At 36.0% G+C, this 26,181-nt stretch overlaps 1 protein-coding gene across 15 annotated transcripts in view; it reads right to left on the reverse strand.

The window, feature by feature from the left end:
- LRRC4C (leucine rich repeat containing 4C) overlaps window positions 1–26,181 on the reverse strand; it is a 529,117-nt gene that overhangs the window by 267,574 nt on the left and 235,362 nt on the right. For 3 of the 15 annotated variants that reach the window (XM_054067037.1, XM_054067043.1, XM_054067036.1), the window contains 2 exons: window positions 19,168–19,200; window positions 17,455–17,577 (listed from right to left, as the gene is read on the reverse strand). The exons of 11 other annotated variants lie outside the window; for them this stretch is intronic. The gene's annotated coding sequence lies outside the window, so the exon portion shown is untranslated. The remainder of the gene's footprint in view (window positions 1–17,454; window positions 17,578–19,167; window positions 19,201–26,181) is intronic. One more of the 15 variants, XM_054067052.1, reaches the window with a different exon arrangement.

Here is a 26,181-nt window from a genome sequence, read left to right on the forward strand (position 1 = left end):
TGCATGCTTTTATTTGTCTTGAAGATGTTACTGACTTCCATTGCACTGAATGTCACTTGGTTTCTGGATCATGCATAAATATCTGGGTTTCATCACAAATAATCGCCAATTTCAACAAATCAGGTTCATCCTCAATGTGTTGCAAAACATCCAAACACAATTCCTTGTGATGTTCTTTTTGTTCATCTGACAGCATTTTTGGAACAATTTTTGTACATTTTTTTTTCATATTCAATTATTCAGCTAGAATGTGCCAAACTCTTTCCCTGTCCAAATTAACTGTCTCAGCTACCGCTAGGACACCCAACTTTCTGTGTCTTTTTGAATCACATCTCACACTTTTTCAGTGTTGTCATCAGTAACTATTGTGAATGGGTGGCCTGGGCAATTATCATCTTACATGCTTTCTCTGCCTTCCGAACATAATTTGTGCCATTCAAAAATGTGTGCATGAGACCTGCACTCTTCACCATAAGCTTCAGTCAATAACTGAAAGGTTTCCATCATGGATTTCTCCAGTTTCACAAGAAACTTGATATGGAGAGGTGCAGATTTAGGCTAGACATAAGGAAGAATTTCTTCACCATGAGAGCGGTGAGGCACTGGAACAGGTTGCCCAGGGAAGTTGTGGATGCTCCATCCCTGGAGGTGTTCAAGGCCAGGGTGGATGGAGCTTTGGGCAGCCTGATTAGTGAGATGGTTAGGGGGGTGGGAACTAGATGATCTTTGAGGTCTCTTCCAACCCAAACAATTCTATGATTCTGTGATTAGCTCACTGTGGACTCTTGCACACTGACATTTTCCAGCCAAGGGTAAGAAAACATCTATATTTGAACATGCATCCACTCGTACTGTGTGAACCGATCAAGTTGAGCCTTTTCTCACTGTGCCAGGTTAGAATGTGTTTTATAATCATCTCCTCAACTGTCCCCTCCTACCCTTGGCTCCCGAGCTATAAGGTTAGTCTCTGAGTTTTTCTTCCAGAGCTTACAACATAACTCCCTCTGAAGGCAACTGGTGAAAGAGTGGTACTTCGACAATATCTAGAACAAAAAAGAAGAACTAGACAACAATTCCTGAATTCTAAATTAATTTAAAGATTCAATAGAAACATAAGAAATTGTCTAACAACATTTCACAGAGATTCCAGCAAATTATTAAGTATATCCATTTTCCCCCCAACTTGGAACTATAACCTAAATTAAGGATATACAGGAATTTTCACAGGAATTTAATCAATTCTACAAATGACAAAAATATACTCAATTCATTTCAGTAGTTCTTGGTCACCATTTAAAACCAACATGGATTTAAAAAAAAAACCAAAAAAGCAAATAAAAGCCCAAACAACAATAAACCCAAAGAAGCACTAATGAATTGCCATTGCATGCTAGTAATGACTATTGACTACAACTTCAAGCATTCTTACTCACTTCAAAATGAATCTCCTATTTAAGGAATGCATACTTTTTGTGCTGGAGGCTTCAGGTTTTATTTAATATAACAACAGAAACAACAGGAACATCCTTGATTATATGATACAATGCCACAGAAATCACAAGTAAGATAAATATTCTAAAACACTTAGTAATTTCACAGCCTTACATGCTGCAGGATGATCTGAAAATTCCCTAAAGCAATTTTTACTGAAATCAGTGATTAATTTTTTTCAACCTATATAAATCATCTGCCATTCGTAACTTGGAAACTGCAAATCTACTTCCTTTCTGTCAGGATCCTACTATTTCTGTAATTCTACTCTAGAAAAAATAATTATATTACCATATCTATATATAATGGGTGGTCCAGACTGGATTCTGATGCAGATCCTCTCTTTAACATGGAAACCAAAATACTCTATCAGTCAACAGAAGAGGTATTCTTCTACTCAAACGTATTTACTTGTTACTCTCATGTAATGCTGGACAAAAGTGCTCTATAAGGAAATTTTTTGTGGTCCAGAGGGACTTGTCACTTTTTCGAGTGATTTAGCTGTACATACTCTATGGAAAGGCCATCTTACCACCAAAAAGAAAAAAAAAAATCATTTAATTAGGCTAGGATTAATTTTAACTTAATGTTTTTAACTTGAGAGTTACAGTACTTTATGTTGGCTACATAAACAATTTAAGGAAAGGAGAGCTTATACAGCTTTCTTATCTACTCTCCTACATAGAAGTTTGTCCTGTTTTTCACTTCTTGGTGTGGGCCTCCAAAATAGACTGTCTTAGAATCATAAATTCAGAATAGAAAAATAGACATAGAATTGATTAATGACAACATGTAATTTGACACAAAAGAAGTAGTCAATGGAATAAACAAGCAGGAAAAACTATTTATGTTCTATCTGGTAATAATTAGCAGCATTAAGAAGAGAAAACCGGAAATAGCATTTTGCTTATCATTTTAATAATCATCAGTTGTCCATACAAATTCATGTGCCAAAAGCAGGATAAACTAGCAGTTCTCTCTACTAACAATTTTACTCATTATTTTGGAATCTGTTTCATCATCCTGCATGTGACCATACTGCTGATGGTAATTCATAAACTGATGTAAAGATCGTACAAGCTTTATTTTTAAATTTGACCCTCTCCTCATAATTTCTGTGAAATAACTTTGCATGTTTTTTATACTCTCTTCCATTTACATTCTCCTCTCTTTCTTCCCTTCATATTTACCTTAACTCTCTTTTTTTTCATTTTGAATTGAGTGACTTTTATAGTCCTCTTTAGCAGAGTTCAAATCCAGTACCACTTGAGCATGAGTTCAGTATCTCTCATATCCTGAGGAATTTGGCAGCCTTACTTTGCAAAAGGCGATTGCTTCTTACCGAAACTGCATTTCTTTTTAATAACATCTCAGCAAAAAAAAATCCCTGTTATGAAATATAAAAACCAGCGTGCATCAAAAAAAGCTTTAGCAACAGCAAAGTGACTTTGACTGAATGGGTGATATGTAACTAAAATATATAATTTATTTATTATTGAATGAAAGGGACTTTGTGGCTTTCTCAGTAGTTCTGCTTTATGACATGCAACACACCACAAAATACTTTCAGAAATCTGATAAGCTTCACAAGTAGCCTTTCAAACTATTTGCTTTAAAATCAATCAAATACCTTGCTAACAAATCTTTTTTTGTTGAATACAGGTAGGGGGCAGAAGGGGAACAACGAAAAAGAAAGCCACGTACATGATACAGACAAGTCAGCAGTGAATTCTTATTGCAGTTATCCAACTAAACATAGTCACATGGAAGCAAGCACTGATAAAAGACTGCAGGAAGGCAACTAAACCAAATTATCCAAACATAATAATTTGAAAAGAAACTCATCAGTTTGTCATTTGAGTGGCAATAGGAAGGCAAGAGAAAAAAAAAAAAAAAAAAGAAACAAAGAAAAAAGGAAGGACAGATAAAAACAAACTAACAAACAAACAAGTCACTTCTTTTTTAGGAAAGTCAAGTATTTTAATGAAATGACACACAATGGTGATTAGTGAGGGGTTTAAAACTTTACCAGAAAAGCCAATGGAGAAATTTGGTCACTAAAGATTTTTTTCCATGCTAAAAGAAAAAGCAAAACTGTGAATCCAATGTCTGACTTAAAAAATATTTATTAAGTTTTTTCCAGTTAACCTCCAAGCTTCCTAGTCCTGATAAAGCGCAAAGAAATACTAAGACTTAAGTGACAGAACCTTGTCTCCATTTCAATTCAAGGTAAAACTTCTGAGAAGAAAATTTCTGTCACTTTTAAAGATTCTGAAAGACCTTAATCAAACTTTCTTCTGCCTCAGAGCATCTGCAATCTATTTTTACACCTATTATAAAAATTCTCATGTAAAATCTCACTTGGAATATACTATAGAACTATAAAGCATTAAAATATTTCATTGATTCTGTAAGTAGAAAGGAAGCCTGCTCAAGATCAAAAATTGTCAATCATTAAGAAATCTTATTTTGTGAGTAGAAACTTTAACTCCCAGACAATATATTCTATATAACATAGAATCATAGAATCACTAGGTTGGAAAAGACCCACTGGATCATCGAGTCCAATCATTCCTAACGATCCATGCCCCTCAGCACCTCATCCACCCCCTCAGCACCTCGTCCACCCATCCTTTAAACACCTCCAGGGAAGGTGACTCAACCACCTCCCTGGGTAGCCTGTTCCAGTGCCCAATGACCCTTTCCAGAAAAAGTTTTTTCTGATGTCAAGCCTGAACGTCCCCTGGCGGAGCTTGAGGCCATTCCCCCTCATCCTGTCCCCTGTCCCTTGGGAGAAGAGGCCAGCTCCCTCCTCTCCACAACCTCCTTTCAGGTAGTTGTAGAGAGCAATAAGGTCTCTCCTCAGCCTCCTCTTCTCCAGGCTAAACAACCCCAGCTCTCTCAGCTGCTCCTCATAAGACTTGTTCTCCAGTCCCCTCACCAGCTTCGTTGCTCTTCTCTGGACACGCTCCAGAACCTCAACATCCTTCTTGTGGTGAGGGGCCCAGAGAGGGGCCCAGAACTGAACACAGTATTCAATGTGTCCAGCACTGAGTACAGGGGGAGAATAACCTCCCTGGACCTGCTGGTCACGCCATCTCTGATACAAGCTAAGATGCCATTGGTCTTCTTGGCCACCTGGGTACACTGCTGGCTCATGTTCAGTTGGCTGTACATGACACGAACATACCCTTTACCTCATTATGTAGCTAAGTCCATGAAAACTTTAGAGTTGCTGGCAATGGATCACTTGTTTTCAGTTGTGACATCAAATAAATTAGGCTGGCTGGGGGCATAACTTCTTTGCTTCAGGATAAAATGGTTGCAAACCATCAATCCTAAATAATATTGGCAACATTAATACAATTAGAGACATTTGCATGAAAGTATTCCTTTTGTTTAAATACATAAAACTAATAAATGGAAAAGAAGAAACAGGTATTAATGAAAAACATATGGTATAATGTTTGTTTGTGACAGAAGCAGTGCTTAATTTTATTTAAGAATACGCCTTTCTCCTTCTACTCATTATTATAAGTTCAACACGTATGCAAAATAGCACTTTTTTGATGAAGAAGCACAGTCTTACAAGTGAAATATTGTAATAATTAATCCAAACTGGAAAAAGACACTGAAAATAAACACCTCAGAATCCAATCTTCACCATGCAAATATTTTGTAGATACCTAAACTTATAGATACAATTATCTAAACATGCTGCTGTACCTAAGCATGAACTATGATTTTTTGTTTTAAATCAAGAGTGTTTGAACTGTGGCTTTGATCAAACAATTGCAAAAACCCTCTATGGCTCTCTGTGTTTCTATTTTCCACCCTAACAACCTCCTCATTAGAGAATTCCTTCTCACACCAGAAGTAATGCGTAGATTATTTTCCTCTTCAACGCCAATGCACACTAGGCATGCTGCATCAAGGCACTATGGTGTGCTTTAAAGCAAAGCCAAACAAACTACATTAAACTGCTTCTGTGATTAATTGAATAATTTGTCCCATGGTCCAAGACATGGGAGGACAGAGGGTTGTTAAAAATACAGCTTCAAGTAGGAACATCTTAAAGAGCTGTGTCAGTTTCTGCATCAATTACTTGACCATCATCCACTTGTCCGTCTAATCTATTAATAATTTTGTTTGACCATTATACACCATATGATAGTCACATACATAGCAGAACAACTAAAAATTGGCTTAGATCTTATAATCAAAGATTTTATTTATATATTCACTTTCATTTTTATTTCTATTATCTAAATAACAACATAAAATAATCTTAGTCTATGCAACATAATTTCAAAGTATTAATAATATAATCAATATCAGTCAATAATTTCATTAGTATTATTTGAAATTATCATAGAATCATAGAATGACTAGGTTCGAAAAGAATTATATCTATAGATACAGAAAAGATCTATCTCTTTCTATAGATATAGAAAAGATTTATAGATCATTGAGTCCAACCATTCCTATCTGCCACTAAACCATGTCCCTGAGTACCATATGTACTGGTCCTTTACATACCTCCAGGGATGGGGATTCGACCACCTCCCTGGGCAGCCTCTTCCAGTGCCCAATGACCCTTTCTGTGAAATTTTTTTTTCTGATGTCCAGCCTGAACCTCCCCTGGTGCAACTTGAGGCCGTTCCACCTTGTCCTGTCTCCTGTCACTTGGGAGAAGAGCCCAGCTCCCTCCTCTCCACAACCTCCTTTCAGGTAATTGTAGAGAGCAATAAGGTTTCCCCTCACCCTCCTCTTCCCAAGGCAAAGCAACCCTAGTACCCTCAGAACTGAACACAGTATTTGAGGTGCGGTTTCACCAGTGCCGAATACAGGGACAGAATAACCTCCCTGGACCTGCTGGCCACACTGTTTATGTTTCTATGTTCATACTCACCTATATCAGTCAAGTCTCTGTAACAAAACATCAAAATAAGACTCCTCAGCTTTCTCAGAATGTCAGGCAACTTTACAAGCAATAGGACGGCATTAGCAAAAAAAAAAAAAAAAAAAAAAAAAAAAAGAAGCCTAAAAAGCATTTAGAATTTTGCAGATACTTCTTGTTGAAACTATATGATTTACACACTATGGAGGGATCCATGATACCAGCTATTAAAGATGAACTCTGATACATGAGGCAAGAACATTCAGTCAGTTGATACCACATCCCCTACTGTTAACAGTACTTTATATTGCTTTTTCCCTTTAAAAGTCTTTCGGGACTACAAAATCTGTTTGATTAGTAGGTAAGGGATATAGCCATGCAAGCAAATGCTGTGCAACAAACCTGCTAGTATAATTTCTCTACTTCAGGTGCAATAATGGCATTATATTAGACAGTGTGAGCAGTAAATGTTTCATTATTCAAAGAGAAACATCGTATTTGTCCTAATGTTTGATATACAATAATGCAGTTACTAAAACAGGTCCGTATTATGATTTTCATTAACTTCAACAAAATGCAATAATGCTACATGACACAACAGTTTATTTGAGCCCTACTTAAAAAAGGAAATAATTTGACTAATTACAATACTTTTTAAAAAGACAGAAATATAGCATTAGTCAAGTGTAAAATCACTACAATCAATGAGCAAGAATTATTTTCAGTAGATGTAAAAAACACCTGTTATGTCATGAATACACAGTGCATATAGATATATAATTCAACATGGTTATATACCAAAGAGATGTGTACCTTCAGTGTATAGAGGAAATCATAATGCATGAGAGGTTGCCAGGAGCAAGTTATAAGTCTTGATAAATGTAGACAAATATCACAGAGCTAAATTAACACATATCATAATTACAAAACAATAATAATTACTCCTACTGCCAAAGCATCATTTATGTTTCGAACTCGGAGCACTTTATAAGCACTAACTGAAACTCACAACATCTCTGCAAAGCAGGTGTATTTTATTAGTACGGTTCTATATATTAGAAAATGAAAGCACAGATTATTCAAAGAGCTTACCCCAGGTCATACAGCAAGCCACCAGTTAAGCCAGAAATAAAACTTTCATTTTTAGCTTTGAGTTCCCAGTTTTAATTCTCCTCCTTTAATCTTATATGCATAACAGTAATATTAATTTAAAATCCTAACAGAACACAGTATTTTGGTCATTGAAATCAATGACAATATGGCCCATTTTATTGGTGAAATTCCAAGTGTATCACTAAACAATTCCAAAACTATGTTAACATGTTAAGATGACAGGCACATGTATGTAAATATACATGCGAGGCCACATGTGTGTTTATGTCTATCACAAATTTGGATAAATTACTTCTCTGGTGACTCATCTTCAGATGTCTGATGATCTCTACATCAAGAGAACAGTATAAAAGCATAGAATCACAGAACTGCAGAATGGCTGAGTTTGGAAGGGACCTCTGGAGGTCATCTAGTCCAATTTCCCTGCTTAAGCAAGTTGCACAGAACAATCAAATGGCTTCTGAATATCTCCACAACCTCCCTGGGCAACATATTGCAGTGTTCAGTGATCCTCGCCATGAAAAAGTGTTTCCTGATGTTCAGAGGGGCCTTCTTGTGTTTCAGTTTGCGCCCACTGCCTCTAGTCCTGTCAGTGGGCACCACTGGATCTGTCTTCTTTACACTCTTCTTCAGGAATTTATAAGCATTAATAAGATCTCCCCTTGGCCTTCTCTTCTCTGGCCTAAAAAGTCCCTACTTTCAGCCTCTTCCTACAGGAGAAATGCCCCAATCCCTTCATCATATTCATGGCCCTTTGTTGGACTCTCTCCAGCCTGTCCATGTCTCTCTCGTACTGAGGACTCTAGTACTCCCACTACTCCAACCTTACTAGTGCTAAGTATAGGCAAATATCACCTCTTTCAACGTGCTGGCAACACCTTCTATTGGCAGCCCAGGATACCAGCAGCCTTCTTTGTGGCAAGGGCACACTCCTGCTTCACTTCAACTTGGTGCCCACCAGGACCCCCAGGTTCATTTCTGCAAAGCTGCATTCCCCCTGATTGGCCCCCAGTGTATATTGATACATTACATGTGCCTCAGATTTCTTCTAAGAAGATCAAGATGCTCCCTACGGACAATTTTAACCATGTTTCTTTTTCTGAAAAGAGAAATGGATGCATGAAGAATCTAAAACTCAAAACTGTAGGTAAGAATTTTTCCATTAATTTCAAACCCAGAAGATTAAACCCCAAATACAAGGATGAAAGAATTAGGCAAATAATACCTACCAATTTCGGTCATAATTAAATGTCCAAAGAATTCCAATTATCTGAATGTAAGCTACTTAGACAATATCAAGATGTCTCCCATTATTTCCAGCAATCATTAGATTATCACTTCCTCCAATATTATACATTGTAAGAAAACAGCTGTCTACCACATATTAAACAGAAGATTTATTCTACTTGGAGTGTAGAATGGATTGTATTATTATTTTATAGCTACTTTGTAAAAATGCTCATAGAAATATTTATTTCTAAAGCTTCTAATGTTTTTACAGCACAAACTTGGTTTTGTTGTCTCAAAACTATTTTTTCTCCCCTTGTTTCTAATGCAAAAAGTGTTACACATTTTTATTAAAAACATAAATTAAATAAGAATATTCTCAATAATGTTAAAATATATCAACTGTTTTCCAAGATGCAAAATTTATTACTTTGTCAATAAAGCTGCTAATGCAAAACTAGCCAGTAGCAATACTCTCACAGTTACTATCTCATATCTGAAATGCTATGAAGGGCAAGGTGACTGTGTTCTGTTTCCATGCAAAGAAAAACTTTAGCATAAAGAACTACAGCGATTTTAGGCTGTGGTAATGTAAATTAAGGGCATTCACAGACTTACAGTGTCTTCCCGTACAATCCTTATGTACATTGGAGGGACAGAGATGACACAAGTGAAAAAAGTAACATCTTAAACTGCAACTAGCTAAAGAAAAACATATTTGTTTACTTCTCAATTCTTTCACAGAAGAAGGCCTAAGGGATGAACGTTAACAAATCTAAAAATTTTTGCTTCATTTTTCAAAGGGTAACAGACTAAATTTAAGTTTTCTTTTGAGCTGCTTTTAAAAGCAGGTCTTCAAAGGTTACCACACATAGATTTTCCACCTGCCTACTCTTCCAACAGCTGTGAGTTTTGTTTTTTTTTCTCTGAAGACACAGAAATGTTCTTCTGAAAAAAAACTGTTATCCAGTTGGCTATATTTAGATTTTGTTTTTCAGCTAATTTGTTCACCAGAAAAGAAAAAACAAACCAACCAAATTTTCCTGAATACACATTAACCTTCACTTAGTTCCAGATTCAATTCACTTCTACAAATGTACACTTTGAATTCCTTTCTTCCTGAGCTAAATCACATGAATGCCCAGCACATATTCAGGAATGGTTTCTCAGTATTCTTTGTTGATACTCTTCTCTTTAATACACTCATTTGGAGCAGAATTTGGATTTTTTTGGTGAATGTTACAAAAAACAAGATAAAGAATCATGTTTTCTACTTACAGGCACATTCAGAAAATTAATATAGTTCATATGAAGCTAACATTAAAAGGGACGTGACATATCTAATGCACTTTAAAGTATAAAATTTAGGGGATCATTCTGAAAAGTAAATAGAACCTAGATCTCTAAATATGAGAGAATACCTCAGTCATTGTGGACACGTGATCCCCCTGGCTCTAATGTTAAGTGGCTTAAATTGAGTTTGCCTGCTCTTTTGCATTAAATAGTTCTCTTGGCCATACGATTAAATTCATAACAAATCTTTTCTTTTTTTTTTTTTTTTAATTTAGTTAGCAGGAGCCCTGATGTAATTTTTCATTGAGCCATCCTATATTTATCCTGAGAAATAAAAATAATTTTTCATACAACACAGCTGCTGTCTCAAAGCATATGCGTGAATATATCAGTATATATAGAGTACTTCAGATTATTTCCCTCAATAAGATATTTTAAAACTAATTAAGAGGAAAAATGATCAGAACTGTCTGACATGAAACTACGATTGTAGCATTTAAGAAAACTGGGGGTGAGAGGAGACGAAAGAACTTTTGTCTACAGGATTTTCTCCTGTAGAGAAAATCTTGCACTATTTTATCTTTACTATTCCAACCAGTTTTGATTAATTCAACTCCTACATATCAAGTATCAGTGGTCCAGAGTATCAAAGGAACAGTGCATGTCTAAAAGCAAGAGACAGGACTAAGAAAACTACCAAGTTATTTCTTTGCCACAAAGAAAAGCATTTACTGTTCTGGAGTAAACTCTACACTGGATTACTTCAACTCCTACACATCAAACATCAGTAGCCTAGAGCATTATGGGAATAATGCATACCCAAAAGCAAGAGACAGGACTAAAAACCACCAAACCAATTATTCGCTACAAGGAAAAGCATTTGCTCTACTGGAAGACACAGAAGAGCGTGTAAACAGATATGCACATTAAATCAGTCAGCAAGGTCCCCTTTGAAAAAGCAACATGGAAAACATCTTCTCAGGTTTTACTTAACTTTCTATTCAAAGGGTGGATGCTAAGCCTCAGGGATCAGCTGGTGACATGAAAATCTATCTTCCAAATCACTCTGGTGTTTTTCAGTAATGAATTCCCACTTCCCTATCCTGAAAGGCACAGCAAATAGAGTCATAGATCAAAGCAGCACATAGCTGAGTGAGTTCAGCTGTGGAAACTAAAATGGCAGAGCTGCTGCATGGTAATGAAAATGGCCATCAGTAAAGGTTTACTCTGGAATTCAAAACTGTCACTTTCAATTTGAAACAAGGGATCCATTAGCTTAGTGCACTTTTTATTGTTATTGATTTACAACCCTTTACTTTCTTTTAATTTCAGACTCTTATGGAATGCATAACTGTATTTACTTCACAAAATAAGCCTTGATAATTTTGCTTTCAAATAATTAATCTCAAAACACATTTTCTTCCTGCATCAGCTTCTCAATGAATTTCATTAATATGGGTTTCCATTTACCTTAATTATGGTTTTGGCAGATTTGCTTTTAGCCATGTCTCAACTTACCACAACAACGTTTTGTCACATCCCCTGGTTAAGTCAGTTTGGTGCTGAAGAATTATATCTTTTCCTAAATTAGTGTGTTTTAGTAGGAGGCTAAAGTGCATAGACACATTTATTCATGCATAATTAAAATACAACCAAAAGCAAAAGAAAAAAAAATCCCTGACATTTTCTCATCTTACTTAAGCAAGGGAATGAGCTACTTTCCCCCTTGTTTGTTAACAAATGAACTACTTGAAACAGTACAAATAAAAGTGACAAGAAATCCAAAACTGCGAGACCCGAATACCAAAACCATGCCAATAATCTTAGCCAAATATCAGATTGAATCATATCTACACACAGGTCTACCATATAGATGTAACACTGATATTTGCTTCACACCTTTAAACAGCTATTTCTCACCTCAGTACACTGCAAAACAATGAGTACTTTTATCCCATTCCAGTGAAGCACTCACACATACACCTAATTTCAGTATAAAACTAATAAAATGAGGTCATTCGTGTAAATTAAATATGTCTTTATACAATTCACTGGATCAGAATCATAGTTCACTGCAAGTCCAAAGCCAATAAAAGACTACTTTGCAAAGTTTCACTTCTGCTTCTAAACTGAAATTTTACATTTCCCAGATACAAGCCCTGACCATGACACAAGCACATTTACTGACTTATGTACACACAATCATAGAAACATAGATTGGTTCAAGTTGCAAGGAACCTTAAAGATTGTAAACAGTTACAAAACACCTGACATTGGCAGGGGCATCTTCTGTTATATCAGGCTGCTCAAAGCCACAGACAGCCTGGCCCTGAACACCTCCAGGGATGGGGTATCCATGACTTTTCCAGGCAACCTGTTCCAGTGTTTCAACACCGTCAAAAAGTAAAAAGTTCTTCCCAATATCTATATCCAAATCTATCCTCTTCCAGCTTAAAAGCATTATCCCTTATTCTACCATTACATTCCCTCCCCATCTTTCCTGTTAGCCCCTTTTAAGCACTGGAAGACTGCTATAAGGTCTCTTCGGAGCCTTCTCTTCTCTAGGCTAAACAAGCCCAACTCTCTTGGTCTGCCCTCATATGGGAGATGCTGCAGCACATACAAATTTGTATTTGTATGTGTATATCTACACGCAGACCAAAACCAGACCTCACACTTTTCAACTAGTATTGCTTTTGCATCCTTTCCCTCCTGTCCCCGCATTCTTTCTTTGTTTTTTGCAGCTTCACTAGCTCAAGTTACTCTTCTACTCCTTTATGTCATAGAATCATAGAATCATAGAATGACTAGGTTGGAAGGGACCCACTGGGTCATCGAGTCCAACCATTCCTAACACTCCCTTTACCATACACCTCAGCACCTCGTCCACCCGTCCCTTAAACACCTCCAGGGATGGTGACTCAACCACCTCCGTGGGCAGCCTATTCCAGTGCCCAACGACCCCTTCCATGAAAAAGTTTTTCCTGATGTCAAGCCTGAACGTCCCCTGGCGGAGCTTGAGGCCATTCCCCCTCATCCTGTCCCCTGCCACTTGGGCGAAGAGGCCAGCTCCCATCTCTCCACAACCTCCATTCAGGTAGTTGTAGAGAGCAAGAAGGTCTCCCCTCAGCCTCCTCTTCTCCAGTCTAAACAACCCCAGCTCTCTCAGCCGCTCCTCATAAGACTTGTTCTCCAGTCCCCTCACAGTGTTGTAGAGTGGAGAATTAAATGGTTAATTACTAACACAATAGATACCTTCTTAAAGTAAAAAATGCATAATTTTGTGAGGAAGCATGTCTGTTTTTCACAGCTCGGTCAAATAAAATTTAAGTAATTACAGTCTTTTCTAGTATTACTCACCTGTTACAAATAGATGTTACCCCTTTTTGAAGTTCAGTCTGACAAACACTTTCTATTGTACATAAGAACTGTACTTGTAAATCAATTTCACTGGTATTAAGCATGCTAGAAGTTTATACTGAAGTTTATACACCTTCACTGAGCTATGATCCATCATTTTAAACAGAATCATGATTCTGGCTTAAGGTTTTTGTGGTTTTGCAATATATGAAATTATTCTATTTTTTAAAGCACTAGGAGGACATACTGCCATCTTAGATAGAGAATGACCATTTACTAGTGTTAATAATAGTAGCATATTATTAATATGACATTAAAATTTGTTTACTTGACCTTCAAATATATTTTAAAATACAGTGATACATGCATATATTTCCTTTAAAGCTAAACTAACAGACCAAAACATAAAAATATATAGCTTTTTCTGTGAATTATCATCAGAATATGCCTAGAGCATCAACTTTTAATTTGTTATTGCAAAACATCCACAGTTAACCAGAACAGTCTGGTTTGGCTTCCTGCATTCTCTTGTACCGAGTTGCTGCAGTTCAATGTACTTGGCTACAGGAATACCTGCCATAAAAGACACAAAACTCTTTATCTGCAGCTAACTTAGTTGATCTCCAAATTCTGAAGTCCATATCATAGAATCATAGAATAGTTTGGATTGGAAGGGACCTTAAAGATCATCTAGCTCCAATCCCCCTGCCATGGGCAGGGACACCTCCCACTAGACCAGGCTGCCCAAGATCCCATCCAATCTGGGCTTGAACACCTCCAGGGATGGGGCAGCCACAACTTTCCTGGGCAACCTGTGCCAGTGTCTCACCACTCCCATGGTGAAGAAATTATGTCCAGTCTAAATCTGCCCCTCTCCAGTTTACACCCATTGCCCCTAGTCCTATCACTACAAGCCTTTGTGAACAGTCCCTCCCCAGCTTTCTTGTAGCCCCTTCAGGTACTGGAAGGTCGCTCTAAGGTCTCCTCGGAGCCTTCTCTTCTCCAGGTTGAACAACCCCAACTCTCTCAGCCTGTCCTCATATGGGAGGTACTCCAAGATGTTGATAGCATGAACACAACCTGAGACCTAAAAATTACTTGCTAGTGCTGGCCACAAAAGATTACTATCCATTTCCACAGAATTTCTGGATGCCTGTGCCTGAACAACATCTCAATAAAGATGAAGAAATATACTTCACCAAAACATTTCAAAATGTGATTCTATAAAAATAATTCTCCCAAAGAAATATAACATTAAATGCTCCCCTGAATAATATGTTATTCTTCTAAAAACTACATGACTGTAAAATAAAATATATAAGCATCATAGAAGCACCTGGTTTTGTCAAATGAATAACGTTTGTCTGTTGTAATATAACTCATGATTCTCCAGCATATCTTTTATTTTTCAGCGTTACCCAACTTTGAATGATTTTTAGGGCTTGGGATAACTGCATTATTCTAATTTCTTTAGCAGCCATGAAAAATAACTCTGGATAAACTCCAGCCAATTTTAGTTCTCCAGACCATTCCAAGCTATTCCCTCGTTATGTTTTCTGTCTCCATGCTCTTTCACTTCATTGCAATCTGTATTATTACATGAGGACTTACATATAGGTGTAGATGCTTTAATGACAGTTTATTAAATACAGTCATCCACATAAGCTTTCCATTTACTCATTTTCTGGTACACTAGAATAATTGAGGAAAGTGATCTTTCAAGAAAAATGCTCCAAATAGGAGTTAAATAAGGACTATCGAATGTTTCTGCAGTTTTCTCATATGATTCATTTGCTAAATTTTTTTTTCTGTCTTTCATTTTCAGAATTGCTTTAAATTTATCTAAACCTTAACTATAAGCAACTCTGTGTTAAAAGCAAACACTTGGAATGCACATTTTATAAACAACTGAGCCAAAGAGGTGAAAAGCATTATATAAACAACTGTTTTACAAAAATATATTACCTCCTGATTTACAAAAAGTATATGAAAGATAAAATAAAAAATTCTGGTTCGAAGCATTTCCCAGTTTTCTTCAAAGTTGGAAATTGAATTCTCCTGCATCAAAAATTACAAGATAAAGGCACAATAAAGTAAGCAAGTTGCCTCAAATAGTCAAGAATTAACTTTTTTCTCCCTCTAGTATTTAAAAGGCCAGACACAGGAAATGTTTGGCATCTCACTTTTCAGAAAACTGAAGACTTACCAAGTGACAAAGCTGATAAAAATTTTGGCCCTTGATACTTCAGTTCTAGTCCAATAGAGTTAAGAAAATGAATAGGTATTAATTGAGTAATTGATGCCTGTGCATATTAAGGGCATTAAGGTACCTTTTTCTTTTGTATGGCAAAAATATTTTCATGCATGTTTCAGAGCATAAAACATAGTTTTAAGAAGTTGGGCATCTATGTAAAATGGTACGGTTTGGCAATTTGCTTTGCATTAGCTGCTTATCAAACATATCCCTGTTGATTCTCTGTAATGGTTTCCAGTGCACACCGCTGCTGCTTCTCCTCACATTTTCTGCCTTTAATATCATAAACGCATTTCCCAGACATATGTTCTCTGCCCGTTACTAAATGGTATTCAGCAAATCTATTGACTACCTTGCAATATACTGCAGTAAATTGAAGATACTTTTCCAAAATCTCAAATACTCATGTAGTCTCGGACTTACAGAACAATAACTTCAACAAGGATGGGAGATCACAGAACCACAGAATCACAAGGTTGGAAAGGACCCATTGGATCATTGAGTCCAACCATTCCTAACACTCCCTAAATCATGTCCTTCAGCACTTCATCCACCCGTTCCTTAAACACCTCCAGGGAAGGCGACTCGACCACCTCCCTGGGCAGCCTGTTCCAGTGCCCAATGACTCTTACTGTGAAGAATTTTTTTCTGATATCCAACCTGAACCTCCCCTGACGGAGCTTCAGGCCATTCCCTCTTGTCCTGTCCCCTGTCACTTGGGAGAAGAGGCCAGCTCCCTCCTCTCCACAACCTCCTTTCAGGTAGTTGTAGAGAGCAAGAAGGTCTCCCCTCAGCCTCCTCTTCTCCAGGCTAAACAACCCCAGCTCTCTCAGCCGCTCCTCGTACGACTTGTTCTCCAGCCCCTGCACTGGTTTTTAAAACTTCATTACTTTTTCTTCACTACAAAACCAATAACACCACATGTACATATGTACATGTACAATGCTGTAATCCATGTGTTCGTGAATCCAGCTCCTGTCTGCTATTGAGCCCAGTCAGAGACTTACCCAGTGCCTGCCCTACCGCATCAGTGGTGATGTGATTGTCATTAGGGGAGCTCGATTTTGATTTTGTACATATACATGTATCTTATTATTCTCTTATTAATGATTACTTTTTCTTTTTATTGTTATTGTCTTATTAAAATTGGTTTTTTCGGTGAGTTTTTTCCAACCCATAAGTTTCTCTCCTTTATTCCTTTCCACATTCCTTGGTGGAGGATGAATTGTTAGATGTTGGCCAGGCAAGGCTAAACCAGGGCATCAGGCTACTGTGCATTTCACTTCATTTAGACTTGATCTTGTGAAGAAGCTGATAACAGATGCTCAAAAACATGTCAACAGTTGATATGCCTGTTTTCCACAAAAATTTCACAGATTCCCAAATGCCGCCTTGGGCATCTAGACAGCTTTTATAATATAGCTATGTCAACTGCACTATAATCCCTTTCGGCACATGATCAGTTCCATGTGCACAAGTGTACCTTTGTGGAGTGTATTTGATCACCATGAATCTCATTTCCACAGCTGCAATTATATGTATTCCCAACTTACATTAAAATTCATTCATGCAATCTTATTGGGACTCCCTGAATGAACTGATTCCAATTTTTTTAAAAAAATTGTTCGTGGGGGAAATAATTTTAATGGTTACATGTAGACAGTGCACTCTAGACCCCACTGAATAATATTCATTTCATCATTCATGAAATGTCCACTAAAAACATATTGTTTGCTGCAGAGAGGCATAACACAGAACTAATAGAGAAATACAAAACAGCCATTTTGACAATTGCTTATATTTTCTTGTTCCTTACTGAAATGAAGAATTTCAGCACCGGCGAAAAAATAAGCAGCTGGCATTTCCTTTGCCTTCCTTTCCTGATGATAATTTCAGCATGGGAAGATAATTTTCTCTACGTGTCACTGCAACATTTGTGCTGAAAAACACACAGAAAGCAGCAATCACTGGCTTTAAGTCAAATTTACAGCCTGCATGCCTGCTTTACAAAAGAAAAAACATACTAGTTCAATCTGAACTTACCACTCTATGAAAGAGAGTGCATGTTAGGTTTAAGAGAGGTAATGGCCTAATATTTTCAGCTTATTTTCTCATGATTCTGATTATCTCAGCACTATAAAAATTTGTTCCTTAGGTACTGATCCGAAAAAAAGTTTCTTTTAGAAAGCAACAATGTCGATGAAAAGGAATCTAGACAGCTACTAGGGTCTGCTCTTAAGTGTTTTGCATGTAAATGAATTTGGAATGTATTTCAAGATCAGAAACCTCTGCTGTGTATCTATTTATTGCTCCTTGCTTAGTCCAGATCATCTATAAAAATGTGAGTTTTATAACTATGATACATCCAAAGCACTTTTAGCTAAATCAAGCGACTAACCTTTCTTTCAGGCATATATTGTACAAATTAGTTTGTTTGTAAGCTGGTTTGTAAGTCTCATTATTTTTTCTATTTTAATATGTGCACCAAATTTGTATGTTTCTCTCATTCCACAGTGTACCATAAAGTTATAAGTAAAACTATGTAAAAATGTTTAATATTCAAAATACTGATGAAAATAATACAAAAATAGCCAGTCACATAACTTTTGAAAGAAAACTAATTACTTGTCTTCAACTTGAAACTATACCAGAGCATATTTAGTAATTGTTAATAACTTAATAAATTTATAATTAAACATTAATAATGTGCATAAAATATTACATTTAGAATAATTCAATTTTAGAGTAAGTCAAATTATCCATCGACTTGGGGAAGTACAGCAAATCATGCAAGGGAAAGACTGCTGTTTGTAGAAGTGGGATACGCCTATGAAAACGCTTCAGGAGACAGCATGTTAAATCATGTTATTTCACCTGTGAGCTGAGCTCTTTAAATGCCATTTTCTGGGAGGGTGATAGATTTGTCATCAGCACAACCATTATTTCTTGCTCTGTTTCAAGTTATCGTGTAATTTAGGCATTTGCTTCAAAAATTCCACTGCTTTTGTAAAAAAAGGTATGAAAGGAAATATTTCTGATGCATTCATTCAAATTGACATGACAAATGAAAAAAAAACCCTCATGTTGGAAAGGCTTAAAACCATTCAATTGTGTTATTTTTCATCTTAGCTACTGGACAAAGAATTAAATACATGAAAAAAATATCTGCATAGCTCAACATATAATTAAGTCAAAATGTGACCAAGCGCAAAGTACTTTTCAACTGGGTGAAGTGAGTCCATGTCAACAATTGAATACCATACCATAAACTACTATTGCACAGAAGACAGAGTTTTGTGGGGATTCTTGGAGAGAAGGAGATAGTTATTTGATAACAAATAATCAAATTTGATAATAAGTAACAAGAATGAACAAACAGACCACTTGCTGCTAGAGAGAGAATTAAGAAGGTTTATATTCTCTTCTGATCTCACCTTCAGGGTGTACCTATTTGGTAGAAAAGCCACTCCACTTCAGATTTTGACTAATAAACTCATAGGCTAATGAGATAAATGTTTATTGCACTTACCGCCTTTTGAAAGTAATTCCATGAGAACAAGAACTGAAAAAAATAAAAAGAAACTTTTTATTAATTCCTGTCTGGTTTATCAGTCTTTGAAGCATTGGATCTGTAACTCATGCAAAGGAAAAAAGTCAATAACCTGTTGCTAGAGCTCATGAGTCTGAAAATAACTTTCCATATGCAAACTTGATATAAGGTAGTGCTGCAAATAGATAGCTTGAAAAAGCCTGCAAAGATACTTTAGAGAAAATATATTTTCCCATTCTTTGGACTGTTCGCATTAACAATCATCTATAGAGCATAAAGTCAGTTGTAATAAGTTAGTTGAGAAATATGATGTGAAAGTCATAAGTCTTTCCTCACAATTCACTGGCACTAACAATAAGAACCTTGCAGAATTTCATAAAAACTAATTTGCACTTGAAGTATTGCATTACCTGCAACTTCAAATGGGGAGGGTGGCAAAGGCAGCTTTTGAGTTGAATAAATTTTGCATAGGAAAGTTCTGAAGGAAAATAACTGAGTTCAGCTCTATGTCAGTAACTGCCTCAGAAAACTTATAAGAGAAATATTGCTGAAGATTAACTGTCTTAACAGACTTGCCTTGTTGGGCTTACAGAAAGACACTATATCCACACAGAATCTGGCACAGTGTCTAAATTTCTGTATTTTTCTGATGTGATAAGGGCATTGGTTGGCATTGGAATGTCAGTCTTTCCAATGTGGTTGTCACTTAATTTTTTTTTTGCCCACACAGAACCCCTAAAACATGTAATCTGATATCAGCAACAAATGAAATACAAGTAGCATTATAGTTTATAAACTTGTCATATTAGGCCAATGTATATATTTCAGCTCTTTTCAACTGAACATATAGGTCTTCTTTATTATGTAAATGCTTAATATGTCAAGTGGAAATTAATTTTTTATTGAAGATTTTATACATTTGATAATCTACTAAAAAATAATAATAAATCAATAAGAACTGTAGAAGCATACTAAAAATGTTCATGAACATTAAGAATATGGTCTTCCACAGAAAAGAGCAGAAGGAAGAAGGAATAAACTAAACCAAATAGGATATACTGAAGCTGCTCTAAACCATTACACAGAGACAGCCTTGTTTCTTTACAATTAGGTAAACCTATGTCTTTACCAAATTGTAGAAATTGTGTTCCCCATTTCATATTTAGTGAAAAACAAACCAAAATTCACTGCTTTTTTGTAGTTACTTTTTCACTTTAATGCAGCTTGAGTTACTTTCGTTTTCTCAGAGGTAGCTAACAGCTGATAAAGGGGATTTTGAGAAGTGATTTATTAAGACAATCAAGCAGACCCTTAAATCTTACATACTCTTTAAAATTTAGAGTTTTAAGATAAAGTGGGCATGTTTTCACATAAGCTATTCAGGCCTGTCTGAAAGTTCTATGAAGAAGAAACATGTTCTGAAGAAACAGCTAAACAAACCAATCTCTTTGACAACATAATTGGAGACCATTACCCAAGAGTTCTAAGATTTCCAAAAACTGTGTGACTGTTCTTTTTGGAAGTAAAATACCCAATTCTAACATAGAAAGAGTAGGGAATAAACTCAAATTATCATCTAGTCCATCTTTATAATGTATGTTTATTCTTAAAGCATTCCTGATAGGCATTGTTTAATATGGCCTTAATTAGCTCTAGAAAGTGAGAACCTTAATTCAACAACCTTTTTCAGACCAAGTGTAGGTTTTAGACCTCTACATTTTACTTTGTTTAAAATATTTAAAATCAAAGAATCATAGAATGCTTTGGAATTGGAAGGGACCCTTAAAGGCCATCTAGACCAAGCCTCCTGCATTCAGCAAAGGCCATCTTCAACTAGATCAGGTTGTTCAGCACCCCCATCCCAACTTGGCCTTGAATGTCTTCAGGGATGGGACATCCTTATATCTAGTCTAAATATACCATCTTTTAGTTTAATACAACAAAGCCCTGCTAAAATGCTTGTCCCTATCTTTCTTATCAGTTCCCTTAGTATTGAAAGGCTGCAATAAGCCTCTTTGTAGCCTTCTCTTCTCCAGGCTGAACAACCCTAACTCTCTCAGCCTTTCTTCATAGCAGAGGTGCTCCATCCCTTTGATCATTTTTTATGGCCCTTCTCTGGACCAACCCAACAGGTTCATGTCTTTCTTATGCTAAGGGCTCCCGTTATTCCAGCTGCAATCTTGGTGTACTAGTGGTTTTGAGATTTTGATGTTAGAAAGAGAATATGAGCATTAAAATACTTCTGTAATAAAAGTGGGCCTTCCGTCACATTCTCCCCACCTTAGAAAAAATATTCCTTTCTAGTATCCACATAGGATAGAAATGGCATCTGTTTAGTCCTTTCAACAGTGTCATGATTAAAACTAAATCCACTCAGGGAAGGATTTCAAGAACCCATAATTTTGGATTAGGATTATGAATTTACATAATAGGGTACTAGAGTCTTCCTTAATTTTGATCCTCTATACATCTCTGAGCAGGTGGCCTATTGGGGTCTGTCAAGGCAGTGAGTTTTCCTGCCTGACACAATTTGAAAAGTGTGTTCAGATGGCACAGCATATGATGCAATGAAACACTAACTGTAGCTTAACTCTATGGCTAGGCAATTTTAATAATTCTGATTCTATGCTCTTCTCTTGAAACTGAGATTTCAGTATTAACTTAGTACATTTACTAAACAGTAAAAAATAATCAGGCATTCAAAGAAGAGGTTGCAAAGTTTATGGAAGTTTTCTTTCTTCCAGTAAACATGTCAGTTTTTCTGCCAAAAAAAATAAAACCAGTCAACTTTTCAGAAGAGTAAAGAAAAACATATCATCCTCTCGCCTTTTTCCTGGTCAGAGGAAAGCCTGTAAATACACAGCCCCATAGCTCACAAATGCTAATGTTGAAGTTATCATCTCTGAAACACCATCCACAAAAAGAGTAAGAGATCACAGACTGAACAAATAAATATGATAATATATCCTGGGTTTTCATGATGAGTGTATGTTTCTCTTAAAAACAGAGTGGTTATCTCTGTGGGCTTCTGTCTTGCTAGTACGAAGTAAAGTCATATATTGTTAAGTCTTAAAGTAAAACAGAACACCAGTACAGAAAGGAAATATTCAGTTTTCCTTGGCAGATCTGTTGCCTCTGAGCTCTGACACCTTAAGAGACCGATTCATGACTTTACGGATGCGCTAGCACTTTAAAGAAGTTTTACTAGAAAAGTGCTTTGGGATTGCTTTCTTAAAATGCATGCTGGCACAGAAAGGCTCATACCTGCTACCTAATATATAATTTGTTTTTCATTCACATTACTATTAATTACATATAATGACCAAAACTAGTAATCATTTGTAGAAAGTAAGCTTTGAAAAAAGTGCAAGTCTTACTTCATTAGTAATTCTGACAGCTCCTATTGTTTCAGCACATATTTTGTTATGTTTATTTTTAAAGCACTACTCCAAGCACTAATTTATTTTGCAAAATCATTTTTGCACTTTTCTAAGTAACCAGATTCTAAAACTACATTTATGGAAAGGAGAAAAAAAAAGTCAACCCGCTCACTCCCAAAAAAAACCTCTACCAAAGCAAAGCAATAACAAAAACCTCCCAAAACCTCAAACCTGAAAATACTATCCAACTACTTAAAGATTCAGAAACCAAGGGAATAGAAGTATTTAGGATCTGATTCAGGGTTTTAAATGCTTGAAATAACAGGAATGTTCAATTGTATTAAATCAGTTGAGCAAAAATTGTCCCCAGCTTCTGTATTCTCAAAAGAAATCTAGAAAAGAAAATGTCCTTTTATGCCAGGAACAAATTCTTCATGAAAACAGTTTATGATGGTTTTTCCTGACGTGTTTAATTACTGAAATATTTTGCCAATATATCCCTAGAATCAAAGTGCTTTGTTGAATAAGTTCTCATGAAGTGCATGGTTTATCACAGCTTAGTTTCAGCAGTTTCTTTACTCTTATTACTCTATGTAAGATTCATTAAAATAATGGACCACGCACGTTAATTAATGTTTGCACCATTGCAAGAATTAGCCATACTGAAAAAGCTGAGAACACCACAAATATTTCTGCCGATAGTGAATAAACCTAGTGAGCTATTTGATTTATGATGCATCAGTCCAATAAATTAGCTGAAAAGATATAGTTGGCAGTGTTTTTACAATGACCAGTAAAAGTATAGCAAGATTTATATTTTCTGATCTTTGCTAAAGAAAGTGGTAAGGTATTGGAAACCTTTCCATCTTCTTATCTAAAAATCAAGTAAATAGATATACTTCTACCTGGACCCACTACGTACAAGAAAGAAGGATAATCTTATGGTTTCGGTCCTGTCATGGAACTCCTCCACATATGTACTCTATTTCAGACTATTCATTCAACATTAGGCAAGTGGCTTCATTTCATCAGGCCTCAGTTTCTGGAAATCCTGTTCATGTGAAAAAATATAATTGGCTTCTGCAAGACTTTCGCTGAGTTTGGATAGCTTGAACATAGCACAGCAACAGCAACATGACACAGCGGCTCAGTATACCTACTCTAAAGACACAACTGGGTTTCTAAGAGGTCTAAGATGCTGGTAGTTAATAATAAATAAGAAATAAGTATAAATAATATAGTAAAAGAAATTCACAGGCACTAAGCCCTGTCTATTCAAGTTTTGCCTCAGCTATTTTTGGGAAAACAGACTTAACAACATGTTCTTAAATTACCTTTTCATTATGAGAATAAATTTACTAACATTTGGGGCCCATACTGTACTCCAGTATGAAGTAGGAAACAAAACCACAAAAGTGTCAGCCTCTTCACAGATAAGAAGTCAACTTCTCTAAATAGATTTTCTTTCAGGGTCTAATTTTAGCTACCACCAATCCAAGCTTCAGATTTTTCATCAAAATTCACAACTTTGACATATCATTTGTACATGTGGTTTTAAACACAATATGGACATCACTGTCACAGGGTGAGACAAATCTTGGCACAGTCTGAAGTGGTCTGCCTTTCATAAGAAAAAAGAGATAGTCAAATAAAATTCGGAAAATCCCATGTCTGATTCTTCATCAGAGAAACATCCTTGACAATAACAAGTTTCTAAAGAACTGTCATCCCAACTTCATGACAATACCCCTGCCATCTGCTACTTTCATTTTGAGGGACCTGTGAGTGCCCTCAGTAGGAAATCATCTTTCTCTGTCTGTCAAAGCTGTTTTATCTCCTTTTTACATCCCTTTATGTCTCGTTTTTCTTGTATGACTAATTTATGATCTATCTCCTTCTTGGGCAGCACTAGCCTCATTAAAACTGATTCCTATTGCCTTGTATGAGTGTGGCTTCAATGGGAAAGTAATATCTGAGTGCAGGTTGACTTGAAACTTACTCTTTAACTCCAGCCCTATCAGCTATCAGATTTCTATCAAAAAGGAGGCACGTTGTAAGAATAGAAAGCTTTAGGTACAATACTTAATTAGATGTGTTTTAATAAAGACATGACCTACTGTCTCTCTTCCCACTTGTAAGCACTATAATTAAAGTTTTTCTAAGAGGACAGTAAGCTTTTTTTGTTCTCTTGATGTTTCTAAAAATTGAGTACAGTTCTGCAGGAACTTAGGAAGTAAAAATGAATACATATCAATCCTTATGATTAGTATGAAAAATCTGTATTATTCTTGTGAACAGACAGTTAAACATTTAAATCAGTAAACAAATAACCAAACAAACAAAGGTAGCAACTATTTTAGAATTTCTCTTGGTCTTTTCACTTTAGCCAGTAGGAAAATTGTTGTGTAGAAGCACTGAAAATCAGCACACTTTTGGATTTTTACCCATGTATGGGGACTCAAGCTCCTCAGAATCAAAAATATATGTATTTTTAAAGTTCTAAATGCCTAATGCTTCTTAATTATGTCAACACATACACAGAACAACCCCAAAACAATTACACACATGATTCAGTGATGTCTTTAGGAATGAATCTGTTTATATTGATTCACTTGCTTTGATGTATAACTCACAAAACTAACATGGGAAAAAACTCTAAGTGAATATGAATTTCACTGAAATGGAGAAAATTCTACTTTCTCATTTTGTGTATCTGTTCCTAAAAATCAATATCAATGAATAAGAATAAGAACAAAGAAATTGAAGTAAAATGTTGCAAAAATCAAGATGTTTGAATTTTGAAAATTATAACTCAAATTTTACTTCACAAAATTCATGTAGTTTACCAAATTAAACACAGATTTGATAAATCCCTAAAATGCCGTGTTAGGAGAATAATATATTCACAAACACACATGTAGCAAAGTGAATGAGCAACCATATCCCAAAACTGAGAATCTCTGTTCTTATTTATCATTGGTATGCAAGTGCATATGAGAGTTTCCGAATAGAGGAAAAGCAGCTTATTCCCACAAGATCAGGAATATAAAGATAAAAAAATGTAATCACAAACATAAGTTAGTGAAATTTGATTGTGTGTATATTCGATATATAGCTATATGTATAGAAATTTTGTGTTTCTTGCCCTAGCTGACAAAGCTAAAACAAAACTAATGTCTCTAGTAAACATGGCCAATAACCTGAAGCTCTCATTCCAAACAGACTTTAGTTCTATTCTTATTGTAGCATATTCAAAGTGACTAAAAGTCAGTGGGTTTCAAAGAAAAAGGGCTTGAACTTCTTCATATCCATTTACTGACATATTAGATGAATGACAATGATGAGATAAAGCCAAATAAAAAAGACAAGATGTATTACGAAAAGCCAGAGTCAGGTAGCTACACTACTAGATACTCTCAGCACGTCCTAAGAAATACACACATAAGTCAGTGCGCGAAGTTATTTGAAATGAAGCGATGGAAGAGAAAGCCTTACCAGATTGCCTCTAAACAGCTCAGCACAAAAACAGCATTCATAGCAGCAGTCCATGTGCCACTTTAAGCAAAACAGTTCCTGGCAACTGAAAGACTTAATAGACTGGAAGCTTCAATTC

Source organism: Cuculus canorus, chromosome 5, assembly GCF_017976375.1.
Source record: "Cuculus canorus isolate bCucCan1 chromosome 5, bCucCan1.pri, whole genome shotgun sequence".
In the NCBI taxonomy this organism is placed as follows: Eukaryota; Metazoa; Chordata; class Aves; order Cuculiformes; family Cuculidae; genus Cuculus; species Cuculus canorus.